The sequence below is a fragment of the Lepus europaeus genome, chromosome 1 (genome assembly GCF_033115175.1).
Source record: "Lepus europaeus isolate LE1 chromosome 1, mLepTim1.pri, whole genome shotgun sequence".
In the NCBI taxonomy this organism is placed as follows: domain Eukaryota; kingdom Metazoa; phylum Chordata; class Mammalia; order Lagomorpha; family Leporidae; genus Lepus; species Lepus europaeus.
This window is the reverse complement of record NC_084827.1, coordinates 105983477-106002767: the sequence shown is the minus strand read 5'-3', so window position 1 is coordinate 106002767 and position 19291 is coordinate 105983477. Positions and strand designations below refer to the sequence as shown.

Genomic DNA, 19291 nt, shown 5'->3' with positions numbered 1-19291 from the left:
GAAATGTTTTAAGACATTTCTTGAGATTCAGACAGTTGATACTGATTTAAATAAAGGAAGATAAAGAAGAAAGGAGGAATAGGTTTCAAAGAAACACTTCTAGTGGTTTGTGTTCAAGTAAGATCTCTGTGCTTCATGTAGAGCTCTTCTGGATCATAAGACAATCCAGAGTTAATGGAAGATAAAGTTAGAAGTCTTCTTTTATTGCAAATGAAAATATGGACATCTGCTCACTCTCATTTTAGAAGTAAACTACTTGAAAAAATATTATCCTATGCTTTTTACTTAGATTTCTGAAGCTGTTATTTCTTCAGTTATAATTCATAGTGTTTTGTCTCAAACTGATCATGTTTAATGACCATTTGATCATACATGATGCTACATTATCTTTTATAACAGAGAGTGGCATTGGCAATGAATAGGAGGTGAATAGTGGGAGGAATGATTAAGGTCGAACTTGTGGCCTGGAATTATTAGATATTTTCCTTTGTGCTTACAGCTTTTCCTCAAGTATACTCATTATTTGTTCTTTTCCCATGTTGATTCAGAAGCTTGACTCAGAAAGATCCACAGTACCAAGCCCTGAGTATCCAGGATATCCTCTTGGATGCTATTTTCCAGTACCTTTTAGAGCAATTCTTCTACCTCTTCTCCCTCAGCCTGCTCACTATTCAACAGTTGTTTAGTTGTCTTATTAGCATCTATTTACTGCATGTACCTATTTTGATGGATAAGTGGTACTTCAATCATGGTAGACTGGCTACATTCCAGGACCCTCCTGTTTGTGATTTAGTCATGCCACTCAGTGTGAAGAATGTGACACTTCTCCTTCAAACACTGTAGATTCAATAGCACCAAGGATAACAAAATATCAGCTGAACATTATTTTGTCATGTGTGTAGAGTGTATGTGTGTGGATTGAAGGGGACAGAGTTCATAATATTTTTAAAGGATAGAACAAAAATAATTTAAAAATAACTCAAAATATATCTGATGACTAATGGCACAATTTCTCATAAAAGTGCAGATCCATACTTCACTTTCAGGAATAGATACGCTATTTCCTTTCAGCTATAGACAAAGATTCTTTCAGGTAAGACCGTATTTTACCTTACAATCACACAATGTCAAGCCAGAGTCATTGTTCTAAGGGAACTGAACCTTCTGCCACTTCAACAACCCCTAAGTGCTGACTGTTAGCTCGTTTTTCTTCTCATGTGATGTGACTGTGACAAGAACCAAATTTGTAGAAATAGAATTATCTGTGATGCTGGGCCTTTAGATAGCTGACCTTGGAAAATTAATGCATTAAGTGGTTGTTACTACAATCAGATCTGTGCCAGAGTTACAATAAGGAATACAGACTTTAGTGTGTTGCTAATTCATAATATTCCAGATACAGAAGTTGTTTAGAGAGTATGCATGATGTTTGTTGTTGTTGCCATCAATATTGTTGCTTGTTTTTAACTTTGAGACACATGGTCTTGGTACTTTTAAGATTGATTTAAAAATTTTAATTATAAAAATCAGGAAAAGTGGTCACATGTGTGTGCATTTATTTAATGTGTAGCTCAAAATGAAAGGAGTCTTTTCAAGGAACAAGTATGTATATTTCAATATTTATTCCTGTTTGGTTTGGAAAGCTTCATGTAATTTTTCCAAAGTAATGTTTGCCTTTCTAATGTTATTTTTATGAAAGAAATTGAGCTTTTACTTCATAACCCTTTATCTCCATTACTTCACACTTTTGCTTAAACTCCTTACGGCAGTATTTTCTAATCCCCCTACTCTCATGGTATATAATATACTGCTCACCCCTTTCCTCAGCTTCTATATAACTATCTTTGCTTTACTCAAGATTTATATGCCACATTCTGTTTTTTCTAATTGGCTTCTTATTTTTGTTCCTTTAAAATTAGTGTAGGCTCTATTATTCTGGACCACAAGTGTGAATCCATTAATTTAGTCAAATAAAGTTATAATTCAATTGAATACCTAGCTTGGTGATTGTTTCCATTTACTTGACATGTTGACAAAGTTAACTCAATTGACTAAGGATGTGATCCTATTTCTTTAACTGTCTTATTTATATAAGAATGTGCATTTGGTGTTTCACTCATACACATCCATTCAGTCTGTGATTCCATCCATACTCAGTGTACCAAGGACAAAAAGCTAACTATAACATGATTTTTCTATTGAAGAACTTAAATTCTAATGGCATATTGGCTTTTTACTCATAAACTTTTATTGACCAGTAATAGTAGTAATAATGGCTAATATATTTGACCATTATTTATATGCCAGATACTGCATTATGTGCTTTTAAAATGTATTTATTTCCTTGAGAAGGAGAAAGAAAAACAGACAGAGCTCCCATCCTCCGATTTACTCCCCAAGCTAACGGTCAGGAGTGGCCCAAGACAGGGCTGGAAGTCAGGAACTTAGGTCTCCCACATGGATGCTGGAAACCCAATTGCTTGCACTCTCATGGCTGCCTCCCAGGATCTGAATTGACAAGAAGTTGGAATCAGGAACTAGAGCCAGGAATCAAACGTAGGTCTTCTGATGTGGGACTTGAGTGTCTTAAAAAGTGTCTTATGCTAAATACCTACCCTGTATTAAATGTTTTATATGAGCTACCTTATTTGATATTTATACCAAGGTCATAAGACATGAATTAGTTACTGAGGTCCATGCTACATAACAAAGCTAATAAATGATAAAACCAGGAGTTGAAATTAGGTAGATTGAAACCAAGAACTTCATTGTTAGTCATTAGACTCACATAGCTTAGGAGGACAGGCCAGATTGACTAGTGTATAATTTTCTCCCTCAGAATATATTCAGAGCTGCAATGTGCATGTTGATCCTGACAGAGGATGCATAGATCCAATGGATTTGAAGTTTGAAGATGGGTAAGGAAACTTAAGATTGAATATTTTTAAATGATATTTCTCATATGTACATTAGGAATAACTGAATAGGTAAATTGTATTCAGTCTTTTTCTTTTTAATTTTATATGCTTCTATTTTTAAAAATATTTGCTTATTTATTTGAAAGTCAGAGTAACAGTGAGATAGGGAGAGACAACAAGAGATCTTCCATCAGCTGGTTTACTCCCCAGATGGGTGCAATGGCTAATACTGGGCCAGTCCAAAGCCAAGAATCAGGAGCTTCATCCAGGTCTTCCATGTAGGTGGCAGGGGCCCAAACACTTGGACCATCTTCCGCTGCTTTTCCTAGACCAGTAGGAGAGAGCTGAATTGTAAGTGGAGCAGCAGGGACACAAATTGGAGCCCATATGCAAGGCTGGTATCACAGGCAATGGCTTGACCCACTATGCCACAGCTCTGGCCCCTCCATGCTTCCGTTATTTAATTTTTCCTTTAACATCTGTTTTAGTGTTGTGGAATCTATTTCCAGCATGTAGCTCAAATTTTGTATCTTAACACATACAGAGAAAAAGTTTGAATAAAAATTTAATTTTCAGTAATACAGCATATTTTATGGCAACATTTCAAAACTTTATAATATCTAATGATTCCATAACCACAGTTTTTTACATCCTTTAGGGATTTTTTTTTTCTTTACAGATTTCCTTTAGGAATTCCTATAATGGTACTGTAATATTCAAAAGGCATTTGATACTTTTGCTTACTGGTGATATATATGTGTATATGTGAATGTATTATTAAAGGATAATGAGTCATATTTAGGTTTGCTGTTCTCTGAAAGGCTTTTCATTTTACAAAAACCACAAGGTTGGGGTCCAGATTACTCATAGGGACATGAAGGAGAAATTTTGCAGTTGGTGACTGTGTGGTTTTAAGACAGTACACATACATACTCCACGTATGTATGCTTGAAAGGTTGAAAATGTTCTAATTTTTTGGCATACAGGTAAGATAGGGTGTCTGATCTGTGAAGTCCAAAAATGATATTATAGATGTATATTTGTATACTTTATCACAGAGAAAATAAACTAGGCTTGATTAATATATTGCTTTTCCAGTTTTTAAATTTCTAGCATTTCCCTTCAGTTACATGAAAGTCTTAATGAAACCATTAAATAAAATTTAATATTATAATACAGAAAACTCTTCCAATTGTATATGTGATTATGAAAAATTTTATCTAGATTTCTACTAGCACTTATGTTGATTTTTTTGTTTATGATGTTGCACAGACAATAATTGCCTTGATTATTCAGAAAAACAATGTAAGATAGATGAACTTGAAGCATTCAGAAACTGATTTGTGGCTGAATTTAGATTTAAATTGAGACTTGAAGGAAATACAGTATTTAGATGAAAGAAGAGGTATCACGGAGAAAGATATAGAAATAAGAATAAAGTCAGAGTATATAGCATCCTAAGAAGTCATAGCTTATATCCATATACCACAAAAATTATTTAAAAAATAACAAGTTTTAGAATTAGCCCAAATTTTAAAAATCACATATGCCAATAGAAATTTCTGAAGATTAAGGCTTTGGGGTAGGTATTTTGTCTAGTGGTTAAGACAGCACTTGGGATGCCTGCATCTCGTATGGGAATACTTGGGTTTGAGTCTCAGCTTTGCTCACATCTGCTGATGTGTATGCTGGGATGCAGCAGATGTAGGTCCCTGCCACTCACATAGGAGGTCCACAGTGAGTTCCTGGCTCTTAGATTTGGCATGGTCTAGCCCTGGCTACTGTGAGCATTTGGGGAATGAAAGAGTGGATGGAAGACTTTTCTCTATTTCTCTCCTTCCTTCCCTCTCAAATAAATAAAACAAATAAACAACAACAAAAAAGTATAGATTAAAGTCTAAAATTTCTGCTAACTTGTAACTACAGATAAAAAAGTTCACGCATTTTAGAAAATCACTCTCATTAAAGGAGAAAGAAAAAATTACCCAATCAAAAGTATTCTTTATAATTTCCACAGGAAACTTTTTACGAAAGATTTTATTTATTTAAGAGGTAGAGTTACAGACAGAGAGAGGAAGAGATAGAGAGAAAGGTCTTCCATCTGCTGGTTCACTTCCCAAATGTTTGCAATGGCCAGAGCTGGGCAGATCTGAAGCCAGGAGCCAGGAACTTCTTCTGGGTCTCAGTGCAGGTGCAGGAGCCCAAGTACTTGGCCCTTCTTTTACTGCTTTCCCAGGCTACTAGCACAGCAGAGAGCTGGATCAGAAGAGGAGCAGCTGGGACTAGAACTGGTGCCCAAATGGGATGCTGGCAAGGCAGACAGAGACTTAGCCCACTACACCACAGCGTGGGCCCCACATTATGTGCTTTTTAAAAAAAAACCTGTTGTTCTGGCACCCATATGAGATGACAGCACTGCAAGCAGTGGCCTTACCTACTACACCACAGCGTCCTGCTGCGCCACTTCTGACACAGTTCTCTGATATGGCCTGAGAAAGCAGTGGAAGATGGCCCAGGTCCTTGGTCCCTTGCACTTACGTGGGAGACCAGGAGGAAGCTCCTGGCTGCTGAATTTGGACTGGCACAGCTCTGTTGCTTTGCGGCCATCTGGGAAATGAACATGTGGATGGAGGCTCTCTCTCTTTCTGTCTTTCTCTCTCCCTCTCTCTCTCTCTCTCTCTCTCTCTGTCTCTCTGTAACTACCTTTCGAAAAAATAAATAAATCTTAAAAAAAAACACCCAGAACTATTGTTCTGAAGTGGAAGATTGATTGGAAAACCGTTTATATATTCCTCCCTATACATCAGAATGACTTCTTACATAATTTTGGTTTTATGTTAAATTTCTATACCAGATGATCAAGTTTACAGTGGATGCAATTCTCTTTTTTAGATTTGTGAACTGAAATAGAGAAATATAGTCACTGTTTTATCATATAGATTCCATGTATTCTTCTACTTGAGAATCAACAATTATGTGATAAAAATGATTTAATTATTGATAACTGTCAGTACAGTGACTTTGGAGAAGATGAATAGTGCATCCATTTAAATATGTTGAGGACACATGAACTGGTTAATAGTCAAAGTAAAATATATGGTGAGCCTAAAACAGAACCAAGAAGTAGGCTTCTTAGACTAGGATTCAGAAAGATTTTGATTTTTAGTATTAGGTGACTATATAGTCACTTGCTTTTTGAATTTTTCTGTGTAGTCTGACACAAACATTTTGCTGGTCGAAAGTTGATTGACACTTTCTCTATATACATTTTAGTGTCAAGGCTAAACCCATCCATGAATAGGAAGTCTTTCTCAAATAATGATATATTTGTTTACTGGTGTCTGTTGTCTGCCTTCAAAGTATCTGATCACGAGGAAGATGTTAAAAACGGAATTTTAGTCATGGGAATAAGGAAAGCACAACCATAGTTTGTTATTTCTAAAAACTCTGCCAATATTGTATTGATACTGACAGCAGAATAAATTGTTAGATTAAGAACTAAGGTATCAAACTTGACATTAATGATGATCATGGATGGATTTTAATTAGTTTATAACATTCTAAAAGAAGTGAAAACATTGCAAACTGGTAATGCCACTATGGAAGTCAGTCTGGAGATTCCTCAGAAACCTGAATATAACCCTACCATACAGCCCAGCCATCCCACTCCTTGGAATTTACCCAAAGGAAATTAAATTGGCAAACAAAAATGCTGTCTGCACCTAAATGTTTATTGCAGCTCAATTCACAATAGCTACGACCTGGAATCAGCCCAATGGTCTAAGAGTCAAAGGGATCACACAAACAAGACTAGTGTCTGTGAATACTAACTGATAGAATAAAAAAAAGGGAGAGAACGATCCAACATGTGAAGCGGGATACTCAGTAGACTCGTAGAATGGCAGATATCCTAAACAGCACTCTGGCCTCAGAATCAGCCCTTAAGGCATTCGGATCTGGCTGAAGAGCCCATGAGAGTATTTTAGGCATGGAAAGCCAAGACACTCTGGAAAAAAAAAAAACACCTAAATGAAAGATCTCTGTGAGTGAGATCCCAGTAGAAAGAACGGGCCATCAAAGAAGGAGGTACCTTTCTCTGAAGGGAGGAGAGAACTTCCACTTTGACTATGACCTTGTCTGAATAAGATCACAGTCGGGCAACTCAAAAGGCTTCCATACCTTGGCAACTCATGACTAGAGCCTAGGGTGATTACTGATGCCTTAAAGAAGAGTGTCAAATTGTTAAGTCAACAACAAGAGTCACTGTGTACTTACTCCTCATGTAGGATCTCTGTCCTTAATGTGTTGTCCAATGTGAATTAATGCTATAACTAGTACTGAAACAGTATTTTACACTTTATGTTCTGTGTGGGTGCAAACTGATGAAATCTTTACTTAATATATACTAAATCGATCTTCTGTATATAAAGATAATGAAAATGAATCTTGATGTGAATGGAATGGGAGAGGGAGCGGGAGATGGGATGGTTGCGGGTGGCAGGGAAGTTATGGGGGGGAAGCCATTGTAATCCATAAACTGTACTTTGGAAATTTATATTTACTAAATAAAAGTTTCTAAAAAAAGAAATTTAATGTTTTTTGTGCAAATTTCTTAATTTTTAGCCAAAAATCATTGTAAATTTCTTACAGAAATCATTGTAAAATTTTTTTTGGGGAAACAGAAAAGCCACCGCCTGCAGTGCCGGCATCCCATATGGGTTCTAGTCCTGGCTGCACTACTTCCAATCCAGCTTTATGCTAAGGCCTGGGAAAGCAGTAGAAGATGGCCCAAGTCCTTGGGCCCCTGCACCTGCATGGGAGACCGGGAAGAAGCTCCTGGCTCCTGGCTTCTGATTGGCCCAGCTCCAACTGTTGTGGCCATTTGGGGAGTGAACCAACGGATGGAAGACTTCTCTCTCTTTGCCTCTCCTTCTCTCTTTGTGTAACTCTGACTTTCAAATAAAGAAATAAATCTTAAAAAAAAGAGACAGAAAAGCAGGATGGGCATTGTGGTGCAGCAAGTTTAGGTGCCAGCTGACACCTGCATCCCAAACTGGCTGGGTATTCCACTTCCAATCCAGCTTCTGGCTAATGCACTTGGAAAGTCATTGGCTGATAGCCCAAGTACTTGATCCCTGCCATCCAGTTGGGAGACTGGGATGGAATTCCAGGCACTTGACTTTGGTCTGGCCCAACCCTTGCTGTTGCAGGCATTTGGGAAATTAACCACCAGATGGAAGATCTCTCTGTATCTCCACCCTGCCTTCCGTGTGTGTGTGTGTGTGTGTGTCTCCTCTCTGTCACTCTTTCATATAAATAAGTGTTTAAAAAGTATATAAAAATTCAGATGTAGAAAGATTATATCATTGGTCCCATTAATTCAAGTCTATATTGTTTATACATGTCATAGTTTTCAAGCTCTTTTACTTTATTAACTCATGGTGAAAAAGAAAGAATGCTAAGCAAGCAATTGAGAACCATGACCTAATCCCACTTCTGCTATTACGTAGACTGACATTGCGTAAGACTCCTAAACTTGGGGACCTCGGTTTTCTCATTTATGAAGTGGATTATGACTAGATCCTATCTTGGGCTTTTTTGTTGTTGTTGTAAAATACTTTCAAAAATCCACTCTTATATCCTTGTACAACATAATAAACCCAAAGATACAGGCCTATAACTAGAAATCTGACTCTGAGTGTTTTACTACTATAGCAAGATTATCATAAGATTTGTATTGTTAAATGATTTGGCTACTCTGTTGATTATTCCCCTAAATATTCACACATTGTTACTTAAGCCTTAAATATCAGCAATATTTTTAAACAAAATAATTAGAAAACTTTGTATTTTCTCACATGATTGCTTCATTAGCCTTTTAAAACTCAAAGGGTGATCAACTATGGAGAAGATTTGGAGCTTTGTCTTGGATAACCATGTAGAAGCAATGGTAAGTAAATCAGTATGGTGAGGCAATGATAGCTAAAATTGAAAACTTTCCCTCTGCCCTTGAAATTGTGTTCATCTCTTGTCTTATTCCACCAAAGGAAATGAATGTAAAGAAACACATTAGTGTTGGTGAGCATTTAGCTGGACCAAGCCTTGTAGGAGTGATGACATTTTCTGCTTCCCACAGTACGTGAACCTACCACCTAACAGCTATGAAGGCAAAGAAAAATCTTGGCCTGCATCAGTTATTTTGATCCCATCTTTAATCTTTAGTTATGAAGGCAGGGCTTGTGTCTCTTTAGTTCACTGGTATATCCCTAGCACCTGAACACTTAGAAAGTACTTAATACAGTTGTTGAATAAATATATGAAAAAACAGTCTCCAAATCAATTCCCAGCACACAAAAAAATCACTCATGTATTTTGCTACATAAACATTTGTGAGCAAAGATAATTTAAATTTGAAAGATATCTTTTATTCTTATTTCTGTCCCTTTCATCTTCTCTCCACCTTTCCCCCCGCGCCCCAATCCCCACTCCTCCTCCTCTTTTTATTAGAGAGAAGCTTTTCTTCCCCAAAACATGGATGCACATTATTTGTTTGAGGCTTCGACTTTCTTTGGCGTTTCAACTTGTCACATGGAAAATAGAGTTTTTCAATAATGAAGAACTAGCATTTACTTTAGGTAACTGTAATTTTATCCCCCAAAAGATTTGTATCTCTTCTTCATTCATTATTTATGTGGCTTTTCCAGCTGTTAAATTGTTTGTGGATGAAACAAATGTAGAAATTACGTTTTTTCTACTTTTTCCAATTCTCAGCCTTCTGATTATTGTATCCCTCTTCCCTCATTCTGGCTGCCACTTGTGCATTCTGTGTTCCGATTGTAGGCTTTCCCTCCAAACAATCAGAATGCATTTGACGTGAATGATGAGAAATATAGCTAAGGGGGTGAGGTAGGGTCATGTACCTGAGGACCTGAACCCAGGTCTCCATCTTTATACTGCAGTGTGTGTTTCTGGATTTACACAGGTGAAATGTTGACCTAGAAGTACAGTGCATGGAACGAACTACTACAGCTTTAAGCTGTGGAGGTTTATCAAAAAAGAGCAGAAACAAAGGCAAGCAGATGGCTAAAGATGAAGGTCACATCAGATTGAGAAGTTTGTCAAAATGTGATGACATAGGTAATCTGTAAACTGTTATTGCGCCTAGCTGGAGGTGCTGAAAAACATTTTGAAATTACAAAAAACACTGGAGTCGCCAGCACAGAGGCAGGAATGATAGCCTGGAGTGCTTCTGGTCTATGGATGAATGCCAGATGTGGAAAGCGACATATCTGGAATTAATGATATTAAACATGCTTTTCTTTTATGCTCAATAATAACTCTATTATGATTGATACAAACCGCAGACACTTTATCTAGTACAAATGGAATCGTCTGTCATTGACTATATTAAATCATCAATTTCTGCATGATGAGGATCGTTTAGGGTAACTAATCATCTGTCTCGTTCTGAAGTCTTTAAGGCTGATCAGATAACGTTTTGAATACTGCCTGCGCAACCATGACAATCTAACCCTTCCATGTAAGGATTGAGAGGGGCCCATTATGCCGTCAAAGCCTGTGGAAATATCACAGCTCTTTCTCTACATAATACCCTGCTGTAAATAAATCACTCTGCACCGCAAACTTTATTGATCACAAGCACTTCCATGCTTGTGTCTAGTGAAGTCTCTACAGAATAAAATGCTGCTTTATATTTTGTCTTGTCAAAATATTAAACGGCTCTGTCAAGCGGAGTCAGGCTAGCAGTGATGGTGTAATTCTGCTGTAGCCCTTCTCATTCCCTCCTTCTATCTCAGCTGCCAAGCTTACAAAGCAGGAGGTTTTTTTTTTTTTTTTTTTTTTTTTTTTTCCTAAACTTTCCAATTATAGTCTCGAAAGATTATGAAGCCTTAAGATAAAGTATCCTAATTTAGAGGAGTGGAGTACTGAACTACTAGGAAAGTGACTGTTAGATAAAACAGCATTTCTCACAAGGAAAAAGATAACCTGGCTTATTTATACACACAACTTTAATGGGCAATGGGAGTTATGCTTAAAAATACTTCTTTTATTTTGTCTACAAAATGGAAGGAGAGGCAGAAGGTAAATTAATTTGCACTAAAGCGCTTCATATTCATATGGATAAAGTTATGTGTTATGATCTAAACCAGCTTGCAGAAGGAACAGAGCAGGGAAGTCCACCATTAATACAACACATGTTTTCCAAATGGCGCAGGCAGGATATCTAGCCACTAAGTGGTATCACATACTGTAATATGTTTGTGGCAACACCCAGAAACAACAAGCAGATTAAAAGTGTAATTTACTGCCTGCTAACGCTGAATTTCCTGAGCAGCATATGGTTTTAATGCAATCTTAAAGCAGCTTCCTCCTTTGCTGCTTATAAAGGGGTGGGATTTTGCTTTCAGTAAGGCAAAAAAAAAAAAAAAAGAGAAAAAAGAGAGAGAGAGAGAGAGAGAGAGATTGAAATCACTTAGAGAAGAGTACAAGATTTAGAGTACCAGGCCATTAGTGCTGCTTGGAGGACACTGGATTTGATCTTTATTCCCTTTTGGAAGATCATTAACTCTTTTAGACATTTAGCAAATAACCTTCCAAGGCATAGAGGAGTTTATGTGCCACCATAAGAGAGCATTTTGCTTCTGTCTTGCTTGTTTCTGAGCCAGATATTTATTAAGGTTTCTGTTTGGTCATTTTTAAAAGGAAGTTAAGCTGTAAGATGAATTGATAATCCCAGACAGTGAATTTATTTTGGAGGCATAAAAATTGGACGCCACAAAAGTGGAAACTGCAAGTCTAGCCATGGACCTCTGTGTACACCTCTGTTTCTGGCTAAAAGAGATTCTAGTGAAGAAAGGAGAACAAATTTTAACATGGGGACAGGGTTAATCCCCCCGGCATATTTCAAAGAAGTAAGTAAACAGTTTTTTGATGGTAATAAATCCGCACTATCAGCAACCTTTGCTTAATTCAGGTTCTAATTCATCTCCATAGTCTCTCCCTCCAGTATTTTTAAAAATGCTGTTTGGGTAGTAAACCAAAGATAGTGGTATCAGTCTTCAATTCTTTTCTTCTCACTCTTTCTCTCTCTCTTTTTTTAAACAATGGGGGAAAATGTTAAATCCAATTGAATTGTATTTTCTTGTCTTACGTTACTATTACCGTAGTGTTTTTTCTTGTGAGTCAAATGAAATGTGTAAGTATTTGCGAACACGTTGTGGAAAGTATTTTACTTATAGTTGGAGCCCTGTCCCTGGCATTCAGCAAACATTTACTGACTCTTTCCACATATTCGTCACTCCTTGCCTCATTGGAAACAGTCTCTGACCTTGAGAATTTCTAGGTTTATTGTGGGAGATGCATTTGTAAACAACTAACAACAGTGCAGTTTAAGAGGAGCTATGGTATGCATGCCTCCCACATCTGCATTGGCTTTTCTTTTATGTTTAATTGTAAGATGAGTGTTAGCTATTTTTTATATCACGTTTTAACAGACATTTGCAGGGAATCCCTACTAATTTACTTACAACAGCTTTTTGATTTTTTTTCCCTTTCACTGATTTTAAACCAGGTAGAACTGACCTTATTTGCATGTTTACCTGTGCAGGGGTAGAAATATCATGCAGGCCTCATCAATATGGGCACTACAACCTTCAGGCTGCAATTATTCATTCAATGATGGATGGTCATCAAACAACGAGGAAGGGACAGAGTCAGGTTTACCCAGGCATGTGGACTCCCTCTCGTGTGTCCCTGACTGCTGAGCTTTATTGGCTCACATTCTGTGCATTGTAGAGATACACAAGGTGCATGAAATGCTGAAGGTAAGAAGACCTAAACTAGCCCAGTGAGATTCATTGCTGGGAATTGTACTGAAAACACTATTTTCCTGCTGATTTCTAAGGTGCTATGCCTGAGGAAGTCCAATACCACCATTAATGAAGAAAAAAAAACTCTCAAAAAGGAAGCCAAACAGAAGAAAGAAAAGCTGAGCAGAGGGAAAATGGAGAGACTTAAACACTGCAGACAGTTCTTCAAACATCTGTGCCTGGATTTTCCAGTTACAGGAGCCAATAAAATTGGCTATTCTTGGCCAGCGCTGCGGCTCACTAGGCTAATCCTCAGCCTGCGGTGCAGATACGCTGGGTTCTAGTCCCGGTTGGGGTGCCGGGTTCTGTCCCGGTTGCTTCTCTTCTGTCCAGCTCTCTGCTGTGGCCCGGGAAGGCAGTGGAGGATGGCCCAATTCCTTGGGTCCTGGAGACCAGGAGAGGCACCTGGCTCCTGGCTTTGAATCGACGCAGTGCGCCGGCCGAAGCAGCCATTTGGTGGGTGAACAGCGAAAGGAAGACTTTTCTCTGTCTCTCTCTCTCTGTCACTAACTCTGCCTGTCCAAAAAAAAAAAAAAAAAAAAAAAAAATTTGCTACTCTTGCTGAAGCTAGTTTGAGTAAGGTTTCTGTACTAATTAACAATGTGGTTAAAGAGGTAAATGCATACCCCCTTTAAGACTGATTGGGAGGAAATAAAATACTATCTCTAAAAATCTCAAAACATGTTGAACCAAATGGGATGGTGAAACTTCAAGAAAGAAGCTCCAGGGGAAAGTCATCATATAGATCTCCAGAGAAGGACTTTTATTTTGTACCACCCTTGGTATTGTATCAAAGACCATTCTATAATTAGGACCTGGCTGATAATTATACAATGAGATTTCTTTGAAAAGATTTAAAAAAAAAATCCATTATCTATTAATTGATGTGTCTTCTCTCCTAGTTATGAGTTTCCCTTGGCTTGATTAGCAGACACCTAGAGAAGTTGGTCTATGAAGGTATCACTCTTCGGTCTATGAAGGTATCACTTAACATACTGTGAAGTAGCTCTTTTCAGGCACCAGGAAGCCAGTTATCATAGCATACCTGAAAGTGTTAATGCAGCTTCCTCGAGTATCTAGCATCCTCCTGGGGAGTAGCTTACACGGTGGGAGAATCTAGGTCAATGTGCATGACTGAAAATAGCTTAACAGTGAATCCAATATGAATTGAAAAAATAATGAGATGAGATCCTAGCCATGAGATACCCTGACTGGACTGATATTGGCTCTAAAAATCAAGCATCCTAGGTCTTGGAATAGGTCTACTGGTCAGCATAATTTTCTTTCCTGGCCTTGTTGAACTATTTTAAGGGAACATTGGTTGCTTAGATCCAAGTTCGGAGAACAGACTGCCAAAAAGACAGAGACTCCTGTTCCATATAAACGCCAGATTGCAGTGTAGAGGGGAAATAAAAACTTCTGGTTAACTGACATTACATCTACAGGCAATTTTAAGTTTTTGTTCAGGATTTCATTACTATCCCCTAAAGATATTGCATTTCCCAAGGTTAATAATTTGACTGTAAAAAGAAAAATCCAAACCTCTCACTGTTCTGAGCTATAGTAAACAGAGAGTTCATGTTGGAAAGTAAACAAAGCATTCTTTTTATTCTGGAAAAAGAAGGCTTCAGATTGCTTTGTTTGTCGTTTTTTAAATGTAAAATGCTTAAATGATTGCTGTCACATTCCTGGTCTTAACTGTATGAAAATAGTTTACAGATAAAATAAGGTTATTTTCTTAAGTGAAAAATAGGTTATATTAGCATACTTCTTTTTTAAAATCAGGATTTTGTTTATAATAAGAATTTATCCATCTATTTGAAAGTCAGAGTTACAGAGAGAGAGAGAGAGGGAGAGATCTTCCATCCACTGGTTCACTCTTCAGATGGCCGCAATGCCAGGGTTGGACCAGGCCAAAGCCAGGGGCCGAGTTTCTTCCAGGTCTCCCATGTGGGTAGCAGCAAGAACTTGGACCATCTTCTGCTGCTTTTCCCAGGTCATTAGCAGGGAGCCAAATCAGAAGTGGAGCAGCTGGGACATGAACCAGTGCCTACATGGGATGCTGGCATTGCAGGTGGTGGCTTCACATGCTAGACCACAATACTAGACCCATAGACTTCTTAAAATAATTTTAAAAAAGATTTATTTATTTATTTGAAAGGCAGAGTTACAGAGAGGCAGAGTCAGAGAGCGTTGGAAAGAGAGAGAGAGAGAGAGAGAGAGAGAGAGAGAGAGAGAGAGAGAGAGAGAGATCTTCCATCTGCTGGTTCACTCCCAAGTTGGAGTTGAGCCAATTGGAAGCAAAGAGCCAGGAGCTTCTTCTGGTCTTTCATGTGGGTGCAGGGGCCCAAAGACTTGGGCCATCTTCTACTGCTTTCCCAGGCCATAGCAGAGAGCTGGATTGGAAGTGGAGCAGCCAGGACTCAAATTGGCATCCATATGGGATACCAGCACTGCAAGCACTACACCACAGTGTCAGCCCATAAAATAAGGTTTTTACACACCAGTACAAGCTATGAGTAAGAAGTTGGCAATAATATCAATAATAAATGGTGTCTTGGCACTGAATGTACAAGTATGTGAGGCATGAAGCAGATACTCCAACTTGGAAGAACAGCATGATACAGTTTGCATGTTGTCATTGGGAACACTGACTTAATCTGGTATGTGTGGAATTTGGGAGTTGAAGAAGATTGAACTGAGTAATGATAAAGTTAGGTTGAGTCTAGATTGTTAAATGTTTTAATAAATGTTTGAATATATTTCTGTTAGCAATGAGAGGCACACAGAAGGAATCATGTAATTTGGTATGAATTTTTAGAAAATATTAACAATGTAGGGCCAGCGCCATGGCTCACTTGGTTAATCCTCTGCCTGTGGTGCCGGCATCCCATATGGGTACCGGGTTCTAGTCCTGGTTGCTCCTCTACCAGTTCAGCTCTCTGCTGTGGCCAGGGAAGGCAATGGAGGATGGCCCAAGTGCTTGGGCGCCTCCACCTGCATGGGAGACCAGGAGGAAGTACCTGGCTTCTGGCTTCGGATCAACGCAGCATGCTGGCTGTAGTGGCCATTTGGGGGATGAACCAACGGAAGGAAGACCTTTCTCTTTGTCTCTCTCCCTCACTGTCTAACTCTATCTGTCAAACAAATAAATAAATAAATGTTAACAATGTAATAATAGTAGCAGGTATTTATTGAGTTTTTAGTATGTACAAGTATTCTCCCACATGTAAAATATGTATTCACTCATTTAACCATCATCATGGTCCCATATGTAGTTACAACTATTATCCTCATTTTGCAGTGAGTCATAGGGAAGTTAAGTGATTGAAAATAGTCTTACAGCTATGAAGAGACAGAAAAAATTTTCCCAGGGATGATGACTTCAGAGTCCATGATCCTAATCACTTTGCTTGCTATCTCTCAATCCATCCAAATGCAGAGGTTGCAGTGGCTTAAGTGAAATGTTGGAGGCAAGAAAACCCTCCAGTGGATCCAGGAGCACGATTACAAGAGCCTGGACAAGAAGTTAGCAGTGGAAATAACAATGGAGGGATAAATTTGAGAAATGCCACAGAGAAAGAAGTGACCTATTTGAGCAATTAATTGAACATCAAGAATTAAAGAAAGAGGGAAGTGAACATCACTTCAGAATTTTAAAATGAAGGAAGATGATGAATGCCAATAATAAAAATAGTGAATGTAGGAGGTATGGGTTAGGAGAAGATTGAAAATATGCTTTGTATTAATATGCTAAGTTTAAGGTAGCTATGGTTCAATTCTGTGGATATGAAAGCTGAAATGGGAATGTGATACCTATGAAAGGTACTAAGACTAGCAAATAATTATTGAAGTTTTCATAATAAGTCAACTGAAATGTATAGAATATCCTCTATCTCCCTACTTCTGTGTTAGACATACGGCGATGAACAAATAGATACTGTGTCTTCATGGAGCTTACCATGGGGTGCAGACATTAGGCAATACTAATTGGTACATAAAGTATATGCCTATTAGTGCCATGAAGAAAAAGTCAAAGGTATATTTGGGCAGGATAATAGGAATCTGAAGTGCCATGGTAAAATGTGTATCTTACTGTGGCTGCTAGGAGGCAAGTGGTTGATGAGATCCAAAAGGACACGGTTTAGTTAGGAGATCATGTCAATAATACTAGTGAGTGATGCTAAGGATTAGACTAGCATGGTGGTGTGGAGAAGAAGAGTAGAGTTAGATTTGAAAGATGTAGCAATGGTCATAGTGGAAATTGATAAAGGAAGAGGAGTGAAGGGTTGATTTTCAGGTTTATTGTAAGAACAATTGAAAGGACTATACAGCAATTCCAACCAGAGAGAATGTGTCTAGTTTCTCAAGTTTCTGAAGCTCAGAATACAGGGTACAGGCAGCTATAGAGATGAAAATTTAGAAAATTATGTACAGACATATGTAAGTACAGACATATATAAGTATTGCGTGAGAAAATACTTAAAGCCACGCCAGTTGCTGAAATTGTTGTGGCAGTTTTGACAAATATCTGAAGCAAGACTTGCAAAGCATCAACATTTAGAGATAGGCTAGCCAAAGAAGATTTAGAATTACCTTTAGTATGAGGTAAACCAAGTCTGGTGTCATGGAAGGCAATCAATATAGACTGGTATTTTGCATACTTCTTTTTTTTTTTTGGACAGGCAGAGTGGACAGTAGAGGGAGACAGAGAGAAAGGTCTTCCTTTTTGCAGTTGGTTCACCCTCCAATGGCCGCCACGGTTGGCGCGCTGCGGCCGGCGCACCGTGCTGATCCGATGGCAGGAGCCAGGTGCTTCTCCTGGTCTCCCATGGGGTGCAGGGCCCAAGGACTTGGGCCATCCTCCACTGCACTCCCTGGCCACAGCAGAGAGCTGGCCTGGAAGAGGGGCAACCGGGACAGGATCGGTGCCCTGACCGGGACTAGAACCCGGTGTGCCGGCGCCGCAAGGCGGAGGATTAGCCTACTGAGCCACGGCGCCAGCTATTTTGCATACTTCTAAAGCCAAAAAAGGTGAGTACAAAAGTTGTACATTAGATATAACATTGTGGATATTGCAGGTGACCCTAATGAAAATAGTTTTGTGGTGGGGTCCAAAGTCAGAATTGGATTGTATTGCAAAGGGAATGGGAGATGAAAATGTGGAGAAGACAGGTAAATAGGCAATGCCTTCTAGAAGCTTGACTGTAAAGGAGAGAAAAGAATTAAAGCAGTAGCAGAAAGAGAAAGTGGGATAAAGAAACACCTTTAAGCCGGTGCCGCAGCTCACTAGGCTAATCCTCCGCCTTGCGGCGCCGGCACACCGGGTTTTAGTCCCGGTCGGGGTGCCGGATTCTGTCCCGGTTGCCCCCCTTCCAGGCCAGCTCTCTGCTGTGGCCAGGGAGTGCAGTGGAGGATGGCCCAAATCCTTGGGCCCTGCACCCCATGGGAGACCAGGAGAAGCACCTGGCTCCTGCCATCGGATCAGCGCGGTGCGCCGGCCGCAGCCGCCTACCGCGGCGGCCATTGGAGGGTGAACCAACGGCAAAAGGAAGACCTTTCTCTCTGTCTCTCTCTCACTGTCCACTCTGCCTGTCAAAAAAAAAAAAAAAAAAAAGGAACACCTTTAAATATTGTAATGGGTTCTAAATATAGGATTTGTTAAATACATTTGAATGACTAGGGGGAAAATTCAGGGGATAGGGAGAGGCTAAGTAGAGAAAAAGATGAAAACAGACATATCAAAGTCCTGGAGAAGGCTACAGCTGGTGAGATAAAGGAAAAATGTCATGATATCAGAAACTGGAAGGTGGCTGAAATTGCTCAGTTGGGAGAGCATTAGATTGAAGATCCAAAGGTACCTGGTTCAATCCCAGGTTTCAGCAAACCTGTCTTACAATTTTATCCCTTTATACACTTGCATCCCAAATCTGGAAAATCTATATACACATTTATAAAAGAGACCCTAGAACGTCCACATTTAATGAGTCATGGAAAGAAGAAAAATGTATAAAGAATAAGAATGTGTAAACTTAGATGCAAAAGGCGAGGAAAGAGCCCAAATTATAATAGAAAAAGGAAATTGTTCTGGAAGTCCCCAAAGGGATTGTCAGTGTTAGGTGACCTGACGGAAGCAATGGGAAGGGTAGTACTTTACTTTGGAGTTCTGTTATGTGGCAAGAACTGTGCTAAGTCTTTTACACGCATTAGTTCACAGAATAGCAAGGAATATGAAAAATGTACTATTATCCATAGACTTGCCTAAACTCAGATAACAAAGATATATCCATATTTGTAAGAAAGAATGACAGAATCTGAAGACTCTGACCTGGATATTGTCTCAAATGGTTAATTAATATATACTGGTTCCTCATAAAGCAGGCATTTTGCTAAACATTTTATTTGAAAAGGGATTTGATTGATATGGGAAATAGGAAAAAAGGCAGTCAATTCAATATAAATAAAAAAACAGATGAACAGTAT

At 38.7% G+C, this 19291-nt stretch overlaps 1 non-coding gene across 1 annotated transcript; it reads left to right on the top strand.

Moving 5' to 3' along the window:
- Nucleotides 1-18620: 18620 nt before the first annotated feature.
- Nucleotides 18621-18693, top strand: TRNAF-GAA (transfer RNA phenylalanine (anticodon GAA)). Its single transcript has one exon. It is a non-coding gene; the product is annotated as a tRNA-Phe (tRNA).
- The last annotated feature ends 598 nt before the right edge of the window (nucleotides 18694-19291 follow it).